Raw genomic sequence first — 7,445 nt, forward strand, 5'->3', positions numbered from 1 at the left:
GCAATGCGGTGAGAAAGTTAGAAAAGAAGTTTGAGGGTTTAGAACTCCACCATATACCCCGACTGAAAAATCAAGCAGCGGATGATTTGGCGAAGATAGGTTCCAAGAGAGAAGCCATTCCCAGTAATGTGTTTTTGGAGCATATTCATGCACCTTCAGTCCAGGAAGATCCTTTCACTGAAGAGCCCCCGCAGCCCAAGAGCACCGCTGATCCGACTAAAGTAAAAGTCCCGACCGTGGTCGACTTGATCATGGAGGTTTTGGTCATCACTCCTGACTGGACAGTGCCGCACATTACGTACATCCTCAGGAAGGAACTCATAGAGGACGAAGAAGAGGCCCGGCAGATTGTCCGCCGATCCAAAGCTTTTACTGTGATAAGAGGGCAGCTGTTTAGAGAAAGTGTAATTGGAGTCAGCCAGAAATGCATAACACTAGAGGAAGGTTGAGTGATCCTCAATGACATCTACCCGGGGACCTGTGGTCACCATGCGTCCTCTCGGACCATTGTGGCCAAAGCATACCGAGCAGGATTTTATTGGCCACGGGCAAATGAGATGGCACAAGAAATAGTCGACAAATGTGAAGGTTGTCAGTTTTACTCCAACATGTCTCACAAGTCCGCGTCAGCCCTAAAGACCATTCCACTCGTCTGGCCCTTCGCTGTTTGGGGTTTGGACATGGTTGGACCTCTGAGAACGGGTAGGAGCGGCTTCACTCATGTACTCGTGGCAGTCGACAAATTCACCAAATGGATTGAAGCCAAACCTATCAAAAGTCTTGAAGCCAGTACCGCGGTCAGTTTCATCAGAGAGTTAACATTCAGATATGGTGTTCCGCAAGCATCATCACTGAAAACGGCTCGAACTTCGATTCAGATGAGTTCAGAGCCTTCTGTGCTTCCCAAGGCACTTGAGTCGACTATGCTTCAGTCGCCCATCCCCAGTCGAATGGACAAGCTGAAAGAGCAAACGGGTTGATCCTCAAAGGACTGAAACCTTGACTGATGCGTGATCTCAAGCATGTGGCGGGCGCCTGGGTCGATGAACTTCCATCAGTACTTGGGGTTTGAGGACGACTCCGAATCGGTCGACTGGTGGAACTCCATTCTTCTTGGTCTATGGAGCTGAAGCTGTGCTTTCGAGTGACTTGCTTCACAATGCACCTAGAGTCGAGCTTTTCTCAGAAGATGAAGTAGAACATGCTCAGCAAAACGTAGTTGATCTCCTGGAAGAGGAAAGAGAGATGGCTCTGATCCAATCGGCCATTTATCAGCAAGACCTGCATTGATTCCATGCCAGAAACGTGAGGGGTCGAGCATTTCAGGAAGGAGACTTGGTTCTTCGAGTGGATCAGCAGAAACCACACAAGCTCGCCCCTACTTGGGAAGGTCCTTTCATCATCACCAGCGTGCTCCACAACGGAGCGTACCACCTTTACAACGTCGAGCATAAGAAAGACGAGCCACGCGCTTGGAATGTGGAGTTGCTCCGCCCCTTTTACACTTAAGCATTCAGACTGTTGAGATGTAATAAGAAATATCCCTTAGTTTGATTATCAAAGACACGGTTTTATAGTCTCATAAATGACCGTTGTTCTTTTTTTTAAATCCCCCAGTGGGTGCCTTAGATGCGAATCCGTTTCGCCTAAGTTTAACAAATCCTACCGAGTGATGAGCAAGCCTCTCATTCGGGGGCTTAGCTGCGAATCTGTTTCTCCTAAGTTTGAAAAATCCTACCGAGTGGTGAGCAAACCTCTCACTCGGGGGCTTAGCCGCAGTCCAGTACTCTCCTAAGTTTGAAAAATCCTACCGAGTGGTGAGCAAGCCTCTCACTCGGAGTCTTAGCTGTAGTCTAGTACTCGCCTAAGTTTGAAAAATCCTACCGAGTGGTGAGCAAACCTCACACTCGGAGGCTTAGCTGCAGTCCAGTACTTGCCTAAGTTTAAAAAATCCTACAGAGTGATGAGCAAACCTCACACTCGGGGGCTTAGCTGCAGTCCAGTACTCGCCTAAGTTTGAAAAATCCTACCGAGTGGTGAGCAAGCCTCACACTCAGGGGCTTAGCTGCAGTCCAGTACTCGCCTAAGTTTAAAAAATCCTACCGAGTGATGAGCAAACCTCACACTCGGGGGCTTAGCTGCAGTCTAGTACTCACCTAAGTTTGAAAAATCCTACCGAGTGGTGAGCAAGCCTCTCACTCGGAGGCTTAGCTGCAGTCCAATACTCGCCTAAGTTTGAAAAATCCTACCGAGTGGTGAGCAAACCTCTCACTCGGGGGCTTAGCTGCAGTCCAGTACTCGCCTAAGTTTGAAAAATCCTACCGAGTGGTGAGCAAGCCTCTCACTCGGACGCTTAGCTACAGTCCAGTACTCGCCTAAATTTGAAAAATCCTACCGAGTGGTGAGCAAACCTCTCACTCGGGGGCTTAGCTGCAGTCCTGTACTCGCCTAAGTTTGAAAAATCCTATCGAGTGGTGAGAAACCTCTCACTCGGAGGCTTAGCTGCAGTCCAATACTCGCCTAAGTTTGGAATATCCTACTGAGTGGTGAGCAAACCTCACACTCGGGGGCTTAGCGGCAGTCCAGTACTCGCCTAAGTTTAAAAAATCCTACCGAGTGATGAGCAAACCTCACACTCGGGGGCTTAGCTATAGTCCAGTACTCGCCTAAGTTTAAAAAATCCTACCGAGTGATGAGCAAACCTCACACTCGGGGGCTTAGCTGCAGTCCTGTAGTCGCCTAAGTTTACCAAATCCTACCGAGTGATGAGCAAGCCTCTCGCTCGGGGGCTTAGCTGCGAATCTGTTTCTCCTAAGTTTGAAAAATCCTACCGAGTGGTGAGCAAACCTCTCACTCGGGGGCTTAGCTGCAGTCCAGTACTCGCCTAAGTTTGAAAAATCCTACCGAGTGGTGAGCAAGCCTCTCACTCGGAGGCTTAGCTGCAGGCCAGTACTCACCTAAGTTTGAAAAATCATACCGAGTGGTGAGCAAACCTCACACTCGGGGGCTTAGCGGCAGTCCAGTACTCACCTAAGTTTAAAAAATCCTACCAAGTGATGACCAAACCTCACACTCGGGGGCTTAGCTGCAGTCCAGTACTCGCCTAAGTTTAAAAAATCCTACTGAGTGATGAGCAAACCTCACACTCGGGGGCTTAGCTGCAGTCCAGTACTCGCCTAGGTTTGAAAAATCCTACTGAGTGGTGAGCAAGCCTCTCACTCGGAGGCTTAGCTGCAGTCCAGTACTCACCTAAGTTTGAAAAATCCTACCGAGTGGTGAGCAAGCCTCTCACTCGGGGGCTTAGCTGCAGTCCAGTACTCGCCTAAGTTTGAAAAATCCTACCGAGTGGTGAGCAAGCCTCTCACTCGGAGGCTTAGCTGCAGTCTAGTACTCGCCTAAGTTTGAAAAATCCTGCCGAGTGGTGAGCAAACCCCACACTCGGGGGATTAGCGACAGTCCAGTACTCGCCTAAGTTTAAAAAATCCTACCGAGTGAGGAGCAAACCTCACACTCGGGGGCTTAGCTGTAGTCCAGTACTCACCTAAGTTTAAAAAATCCTACTGAGTGATGAGCAAACCTCACAGTCGGAGCCCAGTACTCGCCTAAGTTTAAAAAACATCCCTATCCGCAAGGACGACGAGGTGCAGGTCGACTGCAATCCTCTCCTCGGAGCTGCGCCACAAGTACAACGTGCGCTCCATCCCTATCCGCAAGGACGATGAGGTGTAGGTCGACTACAATCCTCTCCTCGGAGCTGCGCTACAAGTACAACATGCGCTCCATCCCTATCCGCAAGAACGACGAGGTGCTGGTCGACTGCAACCTTTTCTTTGGAGTTGCATCCCAGATACAAAGATTATTCCGAGTGAAGAACAAGTTCCACTTGAAGGCAAACGCAAGCATATTCGAAGATAAACAAAGTTCAGATAAATCCCAAAGTTCTGAACCACGGATCCAAAGTACTCGAGCATCAAGCCCGAAGAAGTTTAATGATTACACAATCACTCGGCATTCCGAGGCAAATAAAGGTGAAGCATAATGTTTTTGGTCACTCGTTAGGAGGAGGGCTGGCTGGATCGCAGAAACTGTCAAGGTCTATACTGTCTGCGATGCGAGTGGTGGCATCAAGGAAAGTGTCCATGAAGGACTCGAAAGTGTTCCTTTTTGTGTTAGCAACCTTGAGCTCTACCAGCTTGTCCTATTTGACATCCTTAGAGTGCACTCGGACCAGGCCCAGGGTGATATCAGCGCCGCAGCGAGCAGATGACTTCTTCCATTCTTGCACTCGCTCAGGTATTTGATTCAGTCGGGCCATCAAAGACTCGAGGTCTTGAGACAGTTCTGCTTGAGGCCAGAGTTTAGCATCAACCCGAGTCATCGCTACCTTCAGGAGGGCAAGATAAGCAACTGCTCTGTCCATGCGAGATTCCAACTGTAGCACATTCATTGCGACGTCATCTTTGACTGGGCAATTTATGGGGTCGAGACCCGTCTCGACCCGCCCAGGTTCCTCTTAAAAGTCCTGGCAAAGCTCTACACAGTCGAATGAATGGTGAGTCAACAATATAATAAGACCTGTCAATCGACCATAACAAGTCAGTCGAACATCAGTACCTTCAAGTTTTAAGACCAGTTGAGCAGCAATCTGGCCTAGATAAGACTCCAACTCGCCCTTCTTGGCTTTGAGGCTCCCAATCTCGTCAGACAGCTTGTCCTTGTCCTTCTCCAGTCGCTCGACCTCCCGATTGGCGTCAGAGACATCCGTCTTCAGTTTGGAGTTCTCTTCTTCTAACTTGCCGACTGAAGCAAGCTTCTTGTTAGCAAGTGTTGTTTTCTCTGGCGCCTCCTTCTGCGCGGCGGCAAGATCCATATCCTTCTTCTCCAGAGCCTGCTTCATTTTCTCTAAAGAAATAACTTTCTTTAGACGAGCTTGGAGTTGACGGTTTTCACTACGTACATCTGCTCGAGTGAAATCACTCGGTTCAAAAAAATGGAAAGGAAAAGTGCCAGTCATAAGATAGATAGTTGTCGATTGGTTACCTCCCATGGCAGCTACTTCGTCACGAGCAGTTTTGAGATTCTTATTGGCCAATTCCATATCAAGGTTGAGGCTGATTTGCTGCTTGTTCAATGTAGAAAGTTGAGCCCCAAGATTACAAGATTTCTATAGTCAATATATAAGACATATCAGTCGACAGAAACAAAAAGCATCACAGTGAAAGTTACTCTAAGACTACCGCCGAATCAAACATTCAACGGCAGTCTCGGGGACTACACCCAGTGGGTGCACTTAGCGTGCCCCCACTGGTTGGATTCAACACTCGGCATGGTCTGCCCATCTCGAGTCAAAAAAAGAGCGAAGACAGTTGTTCTCAGACCATAGTCGACTGCCCACAGTCCACCACGGCCTCGGGGACTACACCCAGTGGGTGCACTTAGCTTGCCCCCACTGGTTCAGATTGTCACTCGACATGACCCGCCCAGACCGAGTGAGAAAATTCAGATTTTCAGACCACAGTCGACTGCCTGCAGTCAACTATGGTATCGGGGACTACACCTAGTGGGTGCACTCAGCGTGCCCCCACTAGTTCAAAAATCCAAGTCGACTGAAGTGGAAGACCTATACGACTTTAGGGCAGACAAACCCCAGTGGGTGGATGAGAAGTAAGATCAGTCGGAAAACCAACTAACCTAGACATTAGTCTGCAAAGCAGCGCCGGCGTTGAAAGCCACCTGACTGGCCTCATGCACCACTTTCATCTGTCCCATCACAAGATTCAACTGAAGAAGAGCTTCCTTGGCGGCACTCGGTGGGTCATCTGGAGTTTGGTACGCAGTGAAAAGAGATGATGGCAGAACAGTCGAAGCACCCGTTGGGTCTGATGTGTGGAGTTGTACTAGAGCAGCAGGGGTCTGAGCAGCTGACCCTGATGGATAGTCAGTCGACAACGGGATAGTGAAAGTGATGTTAGTGCGAGCCGGATCTACGGATTGCTCCACCGCCGTCCCAGGCATCAGTGTCGACTGAGGAACCTGAACCTCAGGCGCTTTCCTGCTTAGTCCGTGGTCCCTCCTCCTCCTTTCCCTTAGAGGCACTTCTTCTTCTTCATCGTCCGGAAGCACAACAACATCTCGTGGAGCTGCAGCAAACAAGAAAAGTCAGAGAGACGACTGACGAACAGTCCAGTCGACCGACTAAATTCGGGTCGAGCAGACTTACTGGCTTTGGAGGTAGCTGCGTCGTCGGTTTCCTCGTCATTTGTGACCTTGTCAATATCCATATCAGTCACGGCGGAGGCCGGGCTGGAAAAGTTCATCATCCACTCGGTCAGGACAGGAGAATAAGTCGAAGCAAAGAAACACGGGAAGAACGTTTACCCAGAAGCAACAGGAACATCCATCTTGATCTTAGGAAAGGTCTTCCGGGCCTTTGAGGGATTGATCTTGGGCTGCTTGATGACTTTCTCAGCCAGCTCTGGAGTCGGAGACCGAGCGCGCTTTTGAGATGGAACGCTCGAGGCCACAGTCTTATTGCGCCTGCCACGGGATCGTGGCGTTGCTTGGATCGACGTTCCGAATGAGGCGGTGAGTCGACTACTTCCTCATCGTCTGACTCGTCGCTCTCATTTTCATCATCGTCGTCTGGTGACTCCCATTCACCGCTCTCCTCCGCGCTATCCTCGCCCTTAGGTCCTGCTCCAGAGCTTTTTCACCATTGGGCATTGAGTACATCTCTATGTAAATCTACAAGACAAGAAGTCGAGTGGAAATCAGTCGGATTAACAAATAGTCGGAAAACGCATTCAAATGCAATTGGTCATATTGGCCAAACCTTGTCTGGCTGGTTGCTGTTGCTGAAAGGGGCGACTCTCCTGGCGCCCCTGGGGTTGTCCTTGTTCCCGGTGATGCTTGTCAGCCATTGAGCCACTGTTTCGGCCGGCACCTCCTCTGGATGAACCCGAGCGGTGTCGCCAGCGCTGGAGTACATCCACATGGAATGGTCACAGGCCTGGAGTGGTTGGATGTGCCGACTAAGGAACACCTCCAACAAATCCATGCCGGTGACGCCTTGGTTGATCAGCTAGACCACCCGCTCAACCAGCATGCCAGTCTCTGCCTTCTCCGCGGCGGTCACTTTCAACGAGGAAGGAGTCTGAACACGGTTGAAAGAAAAAGGAGGAAGTCTAGTCGACTGGCTTGGAGTCACGATATCCTTGCAGTAGAACCAGGTCGACTGCCAGCCTCTGACCGACTCAGGAAGGGTCATCAGAGGAAAGGAATTCCTTTTCCTCTTCTGGATACCCAAACCCCCACACATCTGGATAACGTGGGTTTTCTCGTCCTTCTAGTTTGCTTTCTTCACTGTCTGGGATCGGATGGTGAAAATGTGCTTGAAAAGACCCTAGTGTGGTCGACACCCCAAGAAATTCTCGCACATGGACACG

Source organism: Triticum urartu, chromosome 6A (genome assembly GCF_056163025.1).
Source record: "Triticum urartu cultivar PI428250 chromosome 6A, HENAU_Tu73, whole genome shotgun sequence".
Lineage (NCBI taxonomy): Eukaryota > Viridiplantae > Streptophyta > Magnoliopsida > Poales > Poaceae > Triticum > Triticum urartu.